The 19,813-nt window shown below is 41.7% G+C and overlaps 2 protein-coding genes across 7 annotated transcripts in view; both read right to left on the bottom strand.

The window, feature by feature from the left end:
- Positions 1-4,634, bottom strand: part of LOC111247640 (uncharacterized) — a 51,665-nt gene extending 47,031 nt beyond the window's left edge. The window contains exon 1 of the mRNA XM_086983842.1: positions 4,039-4,634. The gene's annotated coding sequence lies outside the window, so the exon portion shown is untranslated. The remainder of the gene's footprint in view (positions 1-4,038) is intronic.
- A 5,990-nt stretch (positions 4,635-10,624) lies between these two features.
- Positions 10,625-19,813, bottom strand: part of LOC111246424 (uncharacterized) — a 155,507-nt gene continuing 146,318 nt past the window's right edge. For all 6 annotated transcript variants that reach the window (XM_086982524.1, XM_086982523.1, XM_086982525.1 and 3 more), the window contains one exon: positions 10,625-13,915. The gene's annotated coding sequence lies outside the window, so the exon portion shown is untranslated. The remainder of the gene's footprint in view (positions 13,916-19,813) is intronic.

The following is a 19,813-nucleotide window of genomic DNA, read 5'->3' as shown; positions in this document are numbered from 1 at the left end:
ATTTACTCAAAGGTGCACTCGACCCTCTAGTGAAAGCATATTACCGTGTTTTCTCGCAAAATGAGGGGGCCAAACGCATCCGGTGAGAGGAGTCGTTGGTATATTCAATAAAGTTCCTAGTGACCCAACTATTCAAGACAAATGTCGCTTTTGACAGTTACTGGGTCTGGCAACGCTGTTTTCATATTTAGCTTCTCTTCTAGTCTATGCCTGTTTTACAACGCAACTTCATCAGATCAAGTGTAGATCTATAACTTTCATCATTGACTATATATCTATATATAGCTTCCCTCTATGACAGATCTATAAACTCGAGCAGCGGCATAAAGTAAAATAATACAATAGGACTCAATTTCCTCGAATAATCATATCATCTACTTCATAATTCACCATAAGCACGCTATTACAAGGAGGGAATCGCATGAGTTTTTTTTTTTGTTGTTTTCAAAATGCTGCTGTATATTTTTGTTCACTGTACTCCTTTTTCCTCTTCCTGTAAACGTTATAATTTATGGTAAACAGCGCATTTCGGGTTGCATTAAGTGAGCTTTTCAAGAATCCTGGCGACAGTCAGATTTTACATGTTTCAAAAACCTGCTAAGTCGTTGTTGCGTAAAATCAATAGCAATATGTAGATATATACATTTAAAAACGGTACGGCTTGACCGCATCCATTTGGCCTTTATCTATATATACATTTATATATATTCTACAGAAAATAACAGCGTTGTCACTACGAGCAATACGTCATTGTTGTAATTTGCTATTAATATATAGGTTTAATTTTCGTTTTAAAAAACTGTGTAGTTATAGAGTTATACAGAAAACATGTTAAACAAAGTTATCTTTTTTGAGGTAACGGTCGATTATCGTTCTAACCAGATGACCCAACTACTAGGAGCATACTTGAGCGACGAGTATTAGTTTTTCACGCATAGACTTTGCGGTACAAGTCACTGACCCTCGTTGCTTAGCAGACGCCAAATCCAACAGAGCGAAGAACTTTTAGCATTTTACATATTGAAGATAAAACGCAAGTCTATTATTTCTAACTTGCTTCTGATTTTTAGGACCCTTTTTTAGATCTAGATGCAGGGGAGGGGGGGCAATTAATATAATCGTTATTTCGTACTCGTTTTTATGCCCATAAGTTGTATTGGGTTGACTGGGTACGGAGACCTCCTTGAAGAAAGCGTTAATGAAACGGACGATTCTAGAAAGCTGTGCTTTTTTATTCAAGTGAAAGCAATTTTTTCCACAGCTTTCGGTAACAGACGAATTCTTCGTGTTTGATGGCGATATACAAAAAAGCTCGAATCGTCAAGGATTTGTTTGAGGACAGGAATGATCTCTTCTGCCAATATAAAATTAAGTGGTATAGAATCTAATCGTTTACTGAGAAACATAGTGGGTGAGTCAATTGTTAATAGAGTCAGGTCACTTCCGTTTTAATGTGGTCCTGCCGCTAATAATATTCCATCAATCATTTACAGGAAGCTTGCCTTCGCCTTGGCTGAGCTCTTCCACGTTACATTACATTAAGTATTCTTTGCCCGGGATCGCGACACGAGCCGGCCGGAGGCAGGAAGGTACATGTGTTGTAACCGGCCTGCTTGCCTTCATCCCTCATTTGTCACAGCCTGTACGCAAAAAGCCTGACGCTAAGCTTAACGCTGACAACTATTGCCCCGCGCCACAAAAGTCAACTGCGCCCATCATCTTGCAAAGGTTTGTAATCGATTAGATTCTTAGCTACTGCTGCTGCTTCTTCTTGAAGGAATTGTAAAATGATTTTTTTTTTTTTTGTTAAGACGCCATCAGGGAGTATGATACAAGACTGAGCAACGTAGTTTAACCGCAAATGTCCTTCGAATCTCTAAAGTGTTTGACTGCACCCACGGTCAGTATTACGTAATATAGGCAGCGTAATCATATCCTAGCTGCGAATCTATCTGAACCACAATAATTCTGGGGTCAGGCCAGGTGGCAAATTGCGCTCGGTAAGTGATCATCCAACGGCAGGTCGCATACGGACGTTTCCATTCGATGCATTTGACTATACTTCATGTCAAACATTTGTGTGAAAGTCGTATACCGATAAGTATAAACTATGTGGTATTCACGCCACCCCAGTAAGCTACGCATAGACCGAATTTCTGTTTATTGAAGTTGAAGCAGAATGGCTCGACAAGCCACTCTCGTTATATATTCTCGTACATACAAGAACGCTCTATATTAAGGTAAATCGCAATGCTACAGTTTATAGCCGCAAAAGCTATTCCACATTATATTGTATAAATCTTGATGTCCTTTTGGCCACCCATAAATAAGAATTCGGACCAACATTTTGTATGTTCGAATGTAGACAAGTCTGTGAAGTCATCGTTAGGGATTTTTTCCAAGCCGCTTTATCAAAGGAGGTTTTTCCGGGTTTATGTGGAATTTCTGCAACGAGTGAGGCGACAGGGTCCGTATCTATCACTGTCTTTTTTTTCAAAGCAGTTCATTTTAATGGTATGTTATTATTGCTAAGGCTCGGATCAGCACTGGTCAATACGTCTCTTGTTATTGTTTGTCGCTACTGTGTCACTGTATTCAGATGCATACGAAAGTTACGTCCCACCAGCCAGGCTTTAATGAGTTCCCATAAGTTCTTTGAATGAATGGTAGATATAAATTACCGCACAAACCAGATCTTGCTCAGTCTTATTCGCTCTTCACTCGGGTACACGCTGTGACACTAAGCTTACATAAGTAGCGTCACGATATCGCTTTCGGCTGTTGATTGGTGACGACCAATCGGACTGGACTAAACAAACAAACAATGCCCCTTTTTTGTAGTTTTATGCGTTATATTTTCGATAAATACAAGTTTTAAAACGATTGTGATTGCCTCCTACGATACGTCATTTATAATAGGGAAAAAACATAACACTTACAATACGAAATACAATCACTGACATATAAATTTTGCATATAGTATCATTAATACGGGCGTCACTGGTGTTGACTCACACATGAATTTAAGGTAAAATTATCTTCGTAGAAAGTTTCTTATATATCTTCTAAGTGGTCGATCTATTTAGTTTGATGAGTTTTTTATCCGTCCCTTAAAATTGCAGCACTAATAGAGACCATCTCTTAAGTGAGCTAAGTAGAAAATAGAAAAGAGAATAGTGCGCAGTGTTCAAACCGGGTCCTCTCTTATGTTAAACTACGAGATCGCATGGTTTTTCACCCATTATTAGTTTACATTGCCATCTCCCTCTAGAGAACTTCCTCGGTCATCGCTAAGTAGATTCTCATTGTCGAATCTGTACATAAATTGAAGTTCGATAGGAAGACCAGGGGAAACAGCGCAAGTCTAAAATTGAACAAAACTTTGATAGTAGTGGCCAAGACAGAAGCATAGCCAAGAAGAGAGAGAAACAATGGCAGCTGTTAGGGAAGTTTTTGTGTAGTTGTTGTAAAGTTTAAACTAGCTTGCACCAGCTCAGCCTACTGGAAAAGCGCGCCTAGCAGTTAAACGGTACCCCGAAGTGTCATCGTCGCTGATGTTGAATCTCATAAGCGGTCTTCGAGAACGCTGTCACTACGCTCGAACAAGGCCAGTGATGACCAAGCCTACCCTGTCACACAGCTCGATGACTGCAACATTGATTGAGAGGTGAACATTTCATAGAATATCGAGACAAATTGTCGTTTTTGAGACCTTTTCGGTCTTGTTCACGAAAATACTATACATGTAAAATCCATTACTTGTGCTCTTAAACTTATGCATGAACCAAAAGTCAGTTCGAACGGTTTAACGGGCTAAGGTTTTCATTAATTTTCATATCACAAGGTCAATAATAGCCATGGTTATCGACCATAAAGCAGCTAAACGCCCGTGAAACGAGAGACGTAAGGTTCAGCGTCCTAAACGTACTGTGTCCGCTTCCGATCTACCATGTACTGACGACAGTATTTAGTTCATACCTAGGGCAGAACCGTATCTGCTGCACATTCATCATAGTCAAGAAGACGTAAAATACGTACCTTGCGAATGCCGGGAGATGCTTCTAGGACTACTGCCTCTGAAACTACTGTTTGACGTCCTTGACCTTACTAGCTTATCCAATACAATTCAAATATAATGTCGGAGTATACCGACGTATACGATTTCATAGCAAAACAGTTTTGCGTCGGGAGTCAAAACGCGACAGCTCGGAATCATTCGAGGATTATAATAGTCACTATACTACACATGTTAACTGCAAGATATGTCGGCTGCTGACGCCACCCTGCTCGACGCGTTGTCTCTCGTTATCTTCACGGCCTGATGCTTGATGCGGAACATCGGTCTATTAGTCCGATCCTGGTGTGTCATTCTCGCACTGCTACCGCCGTCGTCGTCGTCGTCGTCGTCGTCGTCGCCGCCGCCGCCGCCGCTGGGCACCGCTCTTGCATCGTTGGTCTTCTCATAACCTAATTTAGACTAATACGATGATGCCGTGGCGATCAATCTTACTGCCACCACCGCACCGCTGTATAAGCAAAAAAGAGAAAAGGGACAGGGTGCGTACCCACACGAACACTCCGGTACAGCAGCCTAAATACACAAACGCAGCGTTTTCCACAACTATGGATCGACTGGATGTGATATCATTATGGCGGATAACGAGGATGCCTCCTCTCGAAAAGATGATAGAAGGTAGAGAGTTCGGTAAAGGCTCAACAATATTTTTCCCACCCACATGACCAGGGTAATGGAACGGACGACGAAGGATCTCCTCACTCTAAACCTTAATATTCTACGTAAATGAAATGCCACCTTGCAATTGAAGGACAGAGCTTTTATCCAAACTGGAAATCCCAGGAGGCAAACTGCAAAAAGATGAATATGTTTTTGTCTCTAATTATTAACTAGCTACACGTTTTACGGCAGGCAAGCAGGCAGACAGGAAAAATATCTAGACGAGAACCGACAGCTAAATAGAAATAACCGTTCCTTAACCATACTACTTTGACCATGGGCAAATTTCACACTGTTACAAAATGTCACAAGCCTTCAGACAGTGCCTTTATGCGTTAAGAGTATACACAATAGGCACGATGTATATATACAGGATTGTCAAAATTGAAGTAGATATTTTTCAAAATTCCATTTCAAATTTCCGCAGAACCGTTTTAGTTAAAGATTTTCTGTCATATTTTGGTAAAATTTGATTAGAGAATTTCCGTGCAAACAATTGTGAGAAATTATTTTTGCACTCCTTTTTTTTAAAGTAAAATTAACACCATTGAGGAGTGCAGCGGAAACAGACGGTACGCGAAGAGTGCAAGGTCTGGGCTATATGGATGCATTGAGATTTCCCGTTCAAATTCTCCCAGTTTCAGTTGCTGGTTAGCTAAAGATGTACGTGGTCCGACATGGCCATGGTAGAAGACAATATCTTCACTTGTTCACTAATTGCAGTCGATTATTTTCAACGGTTTGTTATAATCTTGATGGCTGGTAATAACTGAGGTCCGATTTAATCATTTTGTGAAAAGTTGTGTTAGCAACTCATAATGTGCGATTCCTTTCCATTCCCTCCGAACACATTGTAGCACGCCTTTGTTGGTGTCAGTCTGGGTTTGCCACCCAGTTGTGGCGCACATTTGTTTTTTATCTGCACACTATTGTTGTATGTAATCCACTTCTGGTGACCCGTGCTCAACTGCTTAACGAAAGGCTCGATACTGACTGAGTTTAGCCATTTTTTTCAAATGCTGTAAAACTTTTTTTTCTTTCTTTTTTTTTTTTTTTTTTTTTTTTTTGGGGAGGGGCATATTTCGTTACATGGCGATAGTAGGCCTACCCGCGTGTTGGTGTTAGTGAACTTTCGCAGTAGTTTCATCAGCTTTTTGCAGAATTGGTAGACAGCTACGAGGGGCATTTCTCATGACGGGGGCAACAGGATCAGCTTTGGGTCGTTTTTACCGACGTAGCGTATTTTGACCATCAAATAGTTTACAATGTTTTATTGGCCAAGAGCATTTGAGCCTAACTTGTCAACTGCAGCGAATACTTCACTCATCCCCAAAACGTTTTGTCCTAACTCTAATAATATGTTATATTGCATGCAACATGTGTGAATGTAACTAGGCATGTGTATAGAAAGAGAAGTAGTTACTGAGATATCTATTAATGCAGTATAACTTTATACTAAAAGCTGAGCTATTTTGATTAGCGAGGCGGTTCACAAATTCGATTTAGGTTCGTCGCCCGCAACGGCTGCTTCAAGATCTAACGCCTTCCGAGTCCCGGCGTAAACGGAAGACAGCCGTTGACAACTGAAGTATCACTATCGAAATAACAAATTTAGTTTATGCCGGATCCGTCGTCTTAGCAGGTTCGTACAGAGAATTTGAGGAATTATTAATAGGAAAATGGTCTTATGATGTCGACAGTGGCGGTATGCACTTGACGCAAGGCGGTCTATCGATTTCAGACGAACAAGTGATAGTATATAGAGAGTATGTGGGTGAATCTGAATTACTTATGCCCTTAGTATCATAACAACTCACTACAATCGTGTCGTACGCATCTCTGCAATGGCGCCCTTGGTAAGAAGGTTATTCCAAAGGACATCAGGGCTAAAAGCTTAATACGCTTACGAAATTGCATTTTTTGGATTGTCAAAGCAAGAAAAATTAGGTAAAAGCTCATCATGTGTTTTTAGACCCTGGTCTTTCGCAGCGCATTGAGTTGTGTCCTTCTAAGATTCGGTGGGTCATTTTTTTCGGAAATAGGCCACGGTGATGTTGTTTGACAGATTTCTATGGGCCTGTACAACTTGTAACCTAACAATTGTGTCGTGCTTCGTTGACGAAAGCCATCAATGTGAATATGTGCTTTGTAAATATGACTTTCACCGTTGTCTATGTTAGCATATGCTTGGATGAATTATTATCACACTAACATGGGCTGGTAATAGTTACACGAAAGTCTCACAATATTAATAATTCCTCATATGCGACAGTCCTTTGAGTGGTCTTCTTGAGGTCTTTTGGAACGAAACCCTGAGAGCACATTGAAGCTGTGCAGAGATGAAGCGAACGACTTCAAGAGGTTGCATAAAACGTTTAATAGCAGGAACATTGACATCAGCAATAGATGAAGCAAGATGTTCATTTTGGCCTGTTCTCTGTTATAAGGCCATTCTATTTTAACGCGAACTACACTCGAGTAAACGAAGTCTTCATGTCAGGGTTGTGAAGCATTGAGGTGCTGATACCTGATAGGGTTCTAAGAGCCCTAGAACGCGAGCAAGATTAAATTTACGCGGCAATTGTTTCGCATTAATTTACTCATCTAAACCATCCAATGTCATTTTCCCGAACATTTTTCTTACTGTATGTGTCATTTCAAAAGTAATATTAAAACGAGAAAAAAATTGATCATATATAAAACCTGTGTTTAGAATTAGAACCTGCGCCAGTAATAAACGCTGGCAAATAAATCGTTTTATCGTAATAATATATATATATTTACTGTAAAAGTACCTTAGTCTGATGCGATGGACATGATTCAGTGATACTTCTCTACTTACGATGTAAATCTACTAGTAAAACCCATAGGATAATTTAGCAGTCTGTTGATGTTACGTAGCGTTATGCCTGCACAGCATGTAGCACCTCGATTACTCTATTCCTCTTTCCTCTTCGAAGAACAGTACAATCATCAAGACGTATTTTCATCTCCTATCTCCAGTTTACAACTATGATATAGCTTAGCGCGTAATTTTGAATATTAGCGAATTTTCTGCGACGGCCCGTCATGGAGTATCACGCTTCAAGTTGAGCTCAACTGCGCTCTGCTTTCAAGGGTACTCCTTCGTTGTCGCAAGCTGAGCTATTGGACAGAGCACTCTTTTGCTCTTCATCTCAATGCGGCTTCGACACCTGAAGTTCTAAAGCGCTGTCGTGGTGAGCACCTCTAAGTGCGGCTGAAGGACGCGTATACATCACATAGGTCCAACCTAGACGCCCAATGAAATGCAAATGTGTAAGTTTTATAGACTAAATGTATCAAGCCAAGTTTAAGTGTAAAGCACAGTTAATCGTAGCGAAAATGACTCACCCGCTTCCAAAATATTCAAGTTACCATTTTGTGAGCTGGTCACTATTCGTCTTATACAATTATTACGGAAGGACCCGCTTGTATGGGTCTTTAGAGACAACAATCAAGTAGCAGAGTAGATGCCGCTTAACGTAATACCGTTTCGGCATTATTGTGATTTTTAACACAAGTTACAGTGGCGGAACTATTTCAACTATTCATGAACGTATCAGAAAGGTGCAGCTGTTCCTCTTTGCCGTCAGTTTACTTAATGTTAAAGGGAAGTTAACGATTTTGTAATTCCTGCCGTGCAGCCCTCCCGTATAATTTTCGATGTGAGTCGCTGGCGAAGGCGTCAGGGTACGACACTGGGCGCGAAATAAAGTACAACCCAAAAATTGTAGATCAACAAACTTTCAATAAGCAACAATGCTGACCAGTAGTGATTACAGACAATAACTTAAACTGATCTTCCTGTACAAGATCTTCCAGTTACTGATTACTTCACGGTTCGTTCTTCCCTCGACATCAAAGCATGCTTTACTATCTAAAAGATCGGCTCTCAAGTGACAACCTAAACGAGACGTTCCTTATCACACCTATGAGGCGGGTATTTCCATGTGTTCACGTTTCCTTTTACGTTTTATCGTGTTATTCTAATGAAGACTATCTTGATATTTCAACCATTTAGAAAATATAGCTTAATAGCAACAGTAATCTGCTCAGACAAACGATCTGACCCATAAGTATATAACAATATCAAGTAAACAGTGAGATTTTGCTTTATTAACTATAGGTAGAGTTAGATGCAAGATGATCAGAAGCGAACCTAGATCTGCTGATCTTAAATCGTATGGTCCTTCATTCAACTATTAAAGCGATTGGTTTTGTAATAATAAATATATTGATAATTCTGAGTAAACAGTTGAGAAGTTTTAATAAGAGTACATGTTATCGTTCAGATATGTTTCAGTTTACTCAATGTTTTTTCTGACTTAGACAATTTGTCCTTCCGATGAATGTCTGCCGTTTGCCTGTTGATGCCGATTAGAGTTAGTGCCCTGCAACTTAGCCTTCCGATTAATTAATTTGTCCTCAATTATTCACCCTTCTGTTAGGCGAAATTTCGTTAGCGGGATATTCAAAATTACACACGATAAATTCGATCTTTTCTGTTAATGCAAAACTTCTGAATTCGCACTCGACCCGCCCGTATAATACCTCAAAGTCATACTCAGAAGCGCTGTTATTTCCATACATGTGTCGGTCGCCAAAGATCGAATCTACATTGCTTCTCCAAATCATGTTGCGCTCACCGCACGAGAAGTCTATGAGTCTTACAGAGAGCTACGAAAATAAAGACCTAACCTCACAAAAAAGGCATCTGAAGCCATTGGCTACTGCCGTTGACTAAACGTTTTCCGATAACATCTTTATCTCGTCCAGGAGCCACAGGTAGGACAAGCCTGAAAGAAGAGTTTCTTCCCTCTGCGACTCTGTACGTTGCACAGATGGCCCATGAAAGTGTTCTCTATATTTCTCCGACCGTGATGCAAACAGGACGACCTAACCTAGTTTATAAGCTTCGTCGGTGTATGTAGCACCTATCGCGTTTGCCACCACGACAATATAATGCACAATGCATGATATGCAATTGTTTGTGTCGACAAACGGACCAACACCGGAAAGTCGAATAACCCTGAGCAATAGGCCGGCCGAAAAAGCTATTAGGTAGCGATATTTATTCATACGCTTTAAAAGCAACAGGAGAGACCTTCAGCCAGAGGAAGCCAGTGCATTTTCAGGCAGATTTTCGACCACAGCCTGCTGCGTAACTCCCTTTCTCTTGATACTTGAGGAACGATGTTGTAATTCTCGTCATCATAGGCCGTATTTGCTGCGGCTGATGATGCTGATAATGATATCCTCACTGAATACTGTCCGCTGCTCTGACAGATAAGATCTCAGCTACCGAATACTCAGCGCTTAGACGAGCCGGTCTTGATTTGCGCGGCGCGCTCAGGAGGACAGAGTTCTTAAGGCCGTTCAGCAACTCTCAACCTGTGAGTGAGTGAGTGAGTGACTAAGTTTACGAAGTTTGTCATCCATAAAGCTGAATGCACTACTCTAGCTAGACAAAATAAGTAATATCGATGCTTTATATGACGATATTTTGATAACGATACGGACATTAATTCTTATACATTCAGAGAACCCTTGGTGGCAGCACTCGGAAAGCATGTATAACGGCCAGCTGGGAAGAATCTGCTATTGAAACAGTCAGATGTTTAGAAATTGTTGTACGCAATTCAGATATGCGATAGAAAACCGTACCGTCGTAATCCCAGCTGGCTTTCACAGTTTATCCTAACAAATCTAATGTCCTAGCTAAACAACAATGTTAAACTATTTAGCGGATCTGGTATAGAAATTGATTCACTGCGGATGATAATTAGTCTTCCGAAAATTATAATCATACAATCAGCCATTGCTTCTACCTGCCTTACTCTGCTACGGGCCGAAAATTAAAACACGTAATTATCGTGACGGTTTACTGTAAAACATTTATTGGAATTAGAAGTAGCGTTCTTTTTTCTTCCCGACCCTCGTGGAACTTTTTAGTAGCGAGGAATCCTCGTCACCGGTCATCATTACCATAATTTTTCCCCCATCTATTTTTCTATCTGCGCTCTTTGAGTTTTCCTCATTCACCTCGTCCATCTTTACCCTTCTTTCTTTCTTTTACTGAGCATTACGTATCGTTGCTTACTTATTTTTTTGCTCGTGACACCGGCACTGATCTACTGTGCCGGCTGAAAAGACGAGGTATAAGTTTAATAAGAACAATTTACAAATGACACGATATATCAGGTGTTTGTGTGTCTGTGTGTGTGTGTGTGTGTTTGTTTTGTAACGTAGTTATGCTTCGAATTTATTTTCACTTCTATTTGTCGTCTTCATAAAATCTTCTTGCGTCTTCAACTCGGCATGCGTCATCCCTATTCATCAATCAATTAAGTATTGTAATATATGCAATAGTGCTTGTAGAGGCAATCTCCATATTATCATCCCATATTACATTTTTTCACCTCTGACATATAATAATTAGTATTTATTTATTTATTTATTTAGTAATAGCCTCGTTATCGCGGCAGCGTATGGAGATGGGATGGAGGACAAGAGGAAAATGGGCTATGTACACAAAGCCTCATTTTTAGATTTTTTCCATCTAGAAGCAGCATTGTTATAATACACAAATAGCTCGTTCGTTGTTCCTTTTCATCGGTAGTAAAATCAGTGGCGTTTAATTTACCTGTTCCTTATACACAAGCGTTGATCTAATTCCAGCGAATATATAACATATCATTTACCGTCGTTCTCTCAATCGGCTACACCTGTCAAGCTGGACACATGAACGATTTGAAGGGGATATAGTAAATAAAATGAGTTGTTTCTGCGTAACAGACAACCGTAAATTTCGGCACGATAAAAAAATATATATTCCGAGCTGAATTTCACAGGGTAAGTAAGTGTACAGTATAAGTAGCTCGAGTTCAATATTTTGCTTCGTGATAGAGGTAAGAATACACGTGTGCCACATATAATTCATCTTTCCCACTGTGATGACATCTGATTCTGGTAAGGTAATAATGATAAGGTAAGGTAAGGTAAGGTAAGGTAAGGTAAGCTAGAACCAGGAAGTAGGGAGCGTTCAAAACGATCGTAAGCCAAACGTGTTCTCTTGAAATTGATTGAGGCGTATGCCTTTTACGGCAACGTATCGCGTCCCCCTGACATATTGAAACGGACAGACAAAAACGTTACATTTTTCTACCCTGAATAAATTTCCAGCTTTCATCTCTTCTATCATAGCCGAACTAAACAGCGTTGACGCCTTTGCAAAAGCCATCTACAATACATATTCTAAAGGATACTTGATCCTTAATCAACGGGAGTCCTTTATTATTTTTTATTAATTTATTGGTTATAATGTTACTATGTACAATGTCACTGCTAATCACCACTTCACCAGCTACATACAATAACTAGCCAACCATCAAATACTGGTATCATCACTTATCCACTCAACAACAACAGCAACAGCAGCAGCATCAGTAGCAGTAGTAATAGTAATAGCAGTAGCAGTAGTAGTAGTAGTAGTAGTAGTAGTAGTAGTAGTAGTAGTAGTAGTAGTAATAGTAGTAGTAGTAGTAGTAGTAGTAGTAGTAGTAGCAGTAGTAGTAGTAGTAGTAGTAGCAGCAGCAGCAGCAGCAGCAGCAGCAGCAGCAGTAGTAGTAGTAGTAATAGTAGTAGTAATAGTAATAGTAGTAGTAGTAGTAGTAATAGTCGTCGTCGTCGTAGTAGTAGTAGTAGTAATAATAATAATAATAGTAGTAGTAGTAGTAGTAGTAGCGGTAGTGGTAGTGATAGTAATGATAATAATAATAATAATAGTAGTAGTAGTGGTAATAGTAATAGTAGTAGTAGTAGCAGCAGTAGTAGTAGTAGTAGTGGTGGTGGTTGTGGTAGTAATAGTAGTTGTTGTAGTAGTCGTCGTCGTAATAGTAGTAATAGTAGTAGTAGTAGTAGTAGTAGTAGTAATAGTAGTAGCTTCAGTCGCAGCGTTCTTTGTTAGCTTTCATAGGAATATATATATATATATATGTGTGTGTGTGTGTGTGTGTGTGTGTGTGTGTGAGTGTGTATGTGTGAGGTTTTGTTTGTCATCACCGGTCAGTCGTCTCATAGTAGATCACTGCCATCTTGAATGATTCCACCATGCTCACATCGTCGTCATCATCATCATCTGGGTCTGATTTGTGTCTTTTTCTCCTTCCCCCTTTGTTTCCGTAAGTACGGAGCATTGATCTTCACATGGTTATTATTTTACATCACGTTTCACTTGCGTTTTTTTTTTTGAAAATACAGGGCCTTTATCTCTCTATATATTATCGCGTGGATGTGAATCTTGCCTCTCCGCTGCTTTACTACATTATCTATGCAAATATCTAATAATAGGGTTTGTGTCTGTTATCAATGAAATTCTAGCAGAGAGAATATGATACTAGGTGCAGTAATAGTGCCTAAAAAGTAGGTACATACCTATATATATATATATATATATATAGGTAGGTAAGTGGTGGGAGCGGAAGTGTCTATTATTATTTTTATACAAAATGAATGAAATGCACCGCTATAGAGCGTGTGCCGCTGCAGGTTAAGTGAATAGCCAAGCAAAACGCTGGAGGCTGGTAGAATCAAAGCGACGGGGCAAACGTCAAGGTAGTCATCATCATCACTTTATTTTAGTTTAGCTTAATGATCAATGCATTGAGGGGCTGGTGACTGATGACAAACAATAGTGAGCAACAACAATAACAGCAGCAGCAGCAGCAGCAGCAGCAGTAGTAGCAGTCGGTTTTTGCGAGATATTTTTTCGTTTGCTTTGCCCTGTTGAGCGCTTTCGACACGTGCAGAAGAGGCCGATGTCGTTAGTTAGAGGAAAGATACGCTTGTGCTTGACGACGACGACGACGATGGTGGTAATGGAGAAAAACGGATTCTTCTGAATGGGTTTGCTTCTGTTCGCTCTAAAAGCAGCTCAGTCCGTGTGAGGTTAATCACATCATCGTCATCTTCATCGAGGTCTTCTTTTTCGCCATTATCTTTACCTTCTGTGTATGAATGCGGCGAGACAGCGAAGCGTCTCTTTTGTCCGCAGTCTAGCCACTTCCCTGGCCGCCGATGTTGCTCTAAATTTTGTGGTTTTTTTTCTACTTTTCCTTTTTTGCTTAGCATTATATACAGGATTGACTCAGTTGGTTGCACCTGGAAGCAAATAAAATATGATGTTATTAATTTACTTCGCAGACAGGGATCTTATCAAAGGCAGCGCATTATATAAACGATATTTCGATGTCGCAAAAGACAACAACGTCCACACTGATTTTTCCAAAAAAAATCCACTTTGTTATAATGGATCTACTGTTCGGCGTGGATCGCAGTCAACACATATTTTAAATGCGCCGGAATACAAGTTGCCAATGACGTTCTCACACCGCAATAAACAGCTGGTCGTAAAACACGAAGAGTATAAATTCATGCACGCACGCACGCACGCACGCACGTACACATACTACAAATAAACATGGTTATCATTTATGCTGAGTTTCGGCATAGTTATAGCATTCAGGCAAGAGAAATGTCGATGCGGCCAATAGCGATTGCAATAGCCAAAGTGAATTTTCTCAACACACGAAAACGCTTGGGATGAAATTATGATACGGGAAAAAAAGCTAAATTAGCTGATGGTTGTTTCACATTACGACGGGTCCACAGGCGGCAGATTCAAAAACCACAACAGTTGCATCGGTAGCTAAAACGGTCCCGACGCAACAGGCGGAACAAAACAATAAGCAACAGCCGTAGCGATATTCGTACGCACGGCCTCCTGCTCCCCTTTGCAGTTTGCCGTTCTTCGAGCCACAGAAACATGAGTGAGTTAAATGTCTGGTATTTCGGCGGTGGAAATAATTGGCCCGATTTGACTAGTCACTGTTACGTCCACTTAGAACAACAACTACTACGTGTGCTAGTCATCACGGTAAGGGTGCTACCGACGCTGATGATTGTTACGCAGACAAGCCGACAGACGATCGCTGGTAGATTAGCAAGTTACGCCAATTACATTAAGAGGTAATTCGTTGACTGTAGCTAGCAATATCTTACTACTTACCCCTTCGACAGCGACTTTAACAGCATCAGCGGCAGCAGGACTTTACCACCACAATTGAAACCTTGAGGCTTCACACAAAAAGGCAACGACGAAAATAATCACGATAGATAAGTAAGTTGAAAAACCGTTTTTTACGCCGTGATTATAACGACTGACATCGCCATCAACAACGACAAAAGATCGACAACACAGACGAAGTAGCAAAAATCTAGCTAACAGCAGATAGGGACCGAGTATTCATAGAAGTCGTTACGCCACTATTCACTAAAACCTTTTCAATGCAGAGCATTTCGGGCCGTCATGCCAAAGTTGACCGCACACATACACTAAAGTCCCACGCTACATAGGTCCTCATTTAGTAATTAAAGCTGAAATCTCCTAATCTATAAAGAAAACATAATAAGCCGCTGACGATTTTCAGTATTCCGTTAAACACGAAGTGAGAATAGAGCTATTAAAAGGTTATTATTTACGCAGACTGTTTCCTTACATACTAACTATTCGCGTCCACTAATGTTTTTCAATTTAGCCTTGCCTGCGGCAAATAGCAGACAAGAATAAGAACTGTCGGAATTGGACAAGGCTGATCTGTTCCGCGGAATCGATCTTCAGCCTCAATGGGTAAGTATTAAAGCGTTGTCCTATCGCGTGCACATTGTGCAGGTAACGAGATAAGGAAATATTCCCACGTTATTAAGTCTTCACTTTTAGCTGTCAACTAACCACAGGAATCCTATCCCGCCTAATCGTCTTCTGGCTCAGAGATTGGTGTTGCACACCTTAAGAGAAACACAAGGACCGGCCTAATGTGGTCTATCGTCTAGCCGTCCTGCTGAAGGGAATGATGCACATTCAGCAGTATTCGTCTATGTAGAGCACCTACTATTATCACGTACATAGTAATATGTTTGTCGTGTTCGATGTGCTATTTCGCGCCGTTAGCTAATCTGATAATCCTCTTCATCAGAGGACAGCATCATCCATTGTCGTAGCGTATGGTTTCTCGCCAGAGGGGTAGCAGCTCTAGGAGAGCTGATGTAAAGAACATCTTTCGTAAACTCAAAGCAAGAAAGGAAATACTCTCCCTCCTACTGCTACCGATGTTCTAATAGCTTCCACTTCTCACTGATGTAACTGTCTGCTAACATCTCTGCTGGGTCATCTTGTTTGCTGCGCCATCAAATCACAATTCAGACTCTGAATTACGTATGTGATACGTCTCCTTCATGTTGACTTGACATGCGTGCCCCTAATGCTACATGCGTACATGCTAATGCGTACCCCTGGTTATACCCGACATGTGATGAAACCTGTAGAAACTTGTCCTCCTACAACATACACATGTAATGGCAGTTAGGGGTTAGCAGGTTCCCTTTGGAGGATAATTTACATTTTCCAAAAAAAAAAGATACTCCAAGCGCCAAAAGGCGACGACGTACCGGTTCCAAACATTCGCGTATGATTAGCAGACACGTCACATGATAACAGGAATACGACCGACGAAGAAAATGTTGTTCCCTCTCGCTCTCTTTTTTACGCTGTCCTTTCTTGTCCTTCCGCTTTGCAAAGCCAGCCACTAGCGCTGAGCACTTCAATCCAGGGCCTTCGGCATGCTGGCATCAATGCATATGGGATCTCATTTGTACACACGCCCTTGTTCCAGTGGTAGCGAATCAGCAGAGCATTGGACAAACGACCCAACGGCCAATGTAAGTTCTTCTTTTAATCCCTGCATCTAATGTCTACACGCTTTTTACAAACAGATCACCCTTGCCTGACACGTAGACAGTAGTGAAGGTAGAGATTATATGGACCTTATCGATCGTCCTTAATTCTTTCCGCAAGAGGTGTCTCGCACATCTTCAGTCCGCACATTTAGAACACCTCAGGATGTTTTCAAGTGCTCAACGTCGAGCCCCCATGAATCCAGTGAACGTTTGCGGGTGTGAAAACTGTTGAGGGTGTTGACGGCTGGCTGGCTCTTGTGGGGTACCAAGCGAGTAGGCGACAGACCGACTGACACGTGACATTGACATCTCAATTGAAGGTTAATACTGTCGCAGTCTGCCACTACCGCTGAAATTCTCGTCACTGCTATTAATACGATCCAATCTGGTGTCTTAGGTGGTCGGTCGGACCCGAAAACTAGCGGCAAGGAAAATTTCACACCCAGCGACGCGAAGGCACGACACAAAGGATCTGCCTCGGATCGCTTTTTTCTCCGCCCAATCAGACCAGCTAACTGCTTCAAAGCAAGTCTTCCCAATAGAAGGCCAAGCTGATTAAGACTGAAATTCAGTTGTCTGCTTAGAGATTTTGCAGTCGACCGTCTATGTGGTCAAATATGGCTATTGCTGAAGCTGCTATGAAACTCGGATAAAAAAGACAGAAATCGATCACTGCGGGGCAAGAAGGAATCTTTGTGTTGATTAGAGATAATAAATCAGACTATGGTTTGGGCTCCTTCTGAGCCGAAGCAATACGATAATTAATAAACGTTTATACCATCGAATACGATACGTTCATTGAACAAGGTACGTAAAGGTCTTTAAGTTTAAATAGAAATTTAAGGTTGTAGTTCAAAAAAGTAATCTAAACAAAATATCCAATAGAAATAGGTATCATCTAACAAATAATGATCGAGAACTTCATACTGAAAAGTGGTCCTATTTTAATTAGAATGTTCTCTTGGGGTATTTCTGATGTTTTTGTTCGACAACTGGGGTGGGCAGGAAATTTGTGCTTGTCTGTGTCGGCTTGTTGCTTGTTCGCTGCGGGTAATGAACGCACACACGCAGGCAAACGGACATTTCACAACTGCGTTCTCTCGTGTTATTACGGCCTCATTAAACACAGCAAGCAACGCTCTAGGCTCGAGTCGACATCCGATCTACCCGACTGCAGGGACACATATGCAAGCACCTCGTATCTTCTTTCGATGTAATAGAAAAAAAGCACACTAACCGACAATCAGTCGGTATCCCGTGAGTGCAAGGATCACGACGACCCCCGTGGCTGCCGCCCGAGCACAGTACCTACGGCTCATGGGTAGACCCCATTGGTGAATGATGCGGGAGGGAGGGAGGGGTAGCCAAAAAGGAGATATTGGCTTTCTAATGCATTCGTAATGATTCCAATTCGCGCTCGTTCATATTATATCTATTTATTATCAGCAAAGCGCGAGTTTAGGGAGCATTGTAAGGTTCCTACGGAGAGCACATCGAAGCCACAGCAACCGAACGCTCCTGATGTATGTTCGAGTATGCACATACTGGTCCTGCTAGGATCCTGGGCTATGTTGCTGTTCCACTCTGTCGAGGTGATGAATCGAGCCAATTTGCGGGAGAAAACCTAACAAAGTCAGTGGTTCTCTATGCATAGGACTCAAATGGAGAGCAGATGTAGATCTTTAGCTGCAACTATATATATACAGGCATTTAACTGTACGCCGTAGCTTATTCAACCAAGCCTTCTATTGCGCTTGTCTGATCTATCGAAACTTCACCTGGAACCAGGCCTGCCAACTACGCTAGACTATCGTATTCTTTTGAATCAATACGCTTGTCGTACTACACCTCCTATCAGCTATTATTCAGATGAATCGGTTTAAAAATGTGAGATTACTTTTAGCGCCTGTTAACACATACGGCTAGTGAAGAAGCTTGACAACATGTAGAAGCCCAAAAGCTTGATTAATATAATCAATGTACATTTTAAGCTTTACGACACAAAGAGGTTTTCCGACCTGGTACTAGGACTAGAAATTAACTATACACTACATAATTGGTAAGTTAAGGCGGTACTTTCTACATCATAGGACGGTTAAAAAGGATATACGATTTTGACCCGCATAGCGACAGTATATAGATAGATGCACGCCATATCGACCATCCCTGGCCATATAAGAGACAAGTGTGTTTATAATATGTACGGGTGCCTATCCACTTATCGTGTTCGATCTGTTTGTCCTGAAGGGTAGGTGTCCCTCAATATCAAATGAGCACGAAGCCTTTTCAGATTAGTCAGACTGTATCGCGTCTTAATTCCCTAAATATGGACAGTGGGCTGCGCACCGCTGGTATTCTGCACACAATGAATCTGCTATCTCCGATTGTAATCGCCTGTTGTTGTTGTGTCCGTTACTTGTGATTGCCGCTGGTACCGGCAGCGACCGCGTGACCAACGATCACTTGGGTTCCGCGACTCGAGTCCCTCGTCGCTTTTACCCAGACCCAGACACATACACACACACGCATACACGTATATATGTAGTTGCCAGCAGTAGCAAACATATCGTCTTAACGATTCCTAACAAACCCTCCACTAGTAGATTCTCGAATTCTCTCGCTTATTTTCTCTCGCTTGCTCACTGCCTCCGTTGCTCTGTACAGTGCACACAAAACCTCATCCGTCCAATTGGCATATCGCTACCCTGTGAGAGTGTGACTGTGCATGTGTGCTCGCACGTATGCACACGCCTGTGCGGTGTCGGGTGAAACCCTCGACCCTTGCACTAACCCTCTGCAGATCTAAGCAGCAGTCATGGAGAAAGTAGGCGGACAGGGAGAAACTACAGCCTAGGCAAAGCCTGTCAACTTACTCCATAGACGGGCGAACACCCACAGCCACCCAATCCTCTCTGGCACATTCCCCCCTCCCCATGACCCTCCCCATCTTCATCCTAGCCGTACCCCAGACCGGAGCCCAGCGACCACTCGGTTTTCTCCAGTCTTTATGCAGTCGCTAGCGATCATCCGCCGCCTTCCTCCTGGTACTCCCCTGGTATACATATCCTTCCCCCAATATATAACTCCCATATCCCATCTCCACATGGTCGACCCCATCAAAGCAGCGATATGCTTCATATGGCACCGTCGTGGCCGCCACAGCCGCCGTAGCGACGGGCACGGCTGCAGCGGCGGCGGCGGCGGCGGCGGCGACGGCGGCGGTGGTGGTGGTGGTGGTGGTATTTGTATGGACTGCTCCACGCT

The sequence above is a fragment of the Varroa destructor genome, unplaced genomic scaffold, assembly GCF_002443255.2.
Source record: "Varroa destructor unplaced genomic scaffold, Vdes_3.0 BEIS01000003.1, whole genome shotgun sequence".
NCBI classification, from domain to species: domain Eukaryota; kingdom Metazoa; phylum Arthropoda; class Arachnida; order Mesostigmata; family Varroidae; genus Varroa; species Varroa destructor.
Note: the sequence above shows the minus strand (reverse complement) of the source record. Positions and strands in the feature narration are given on the sequence as shown.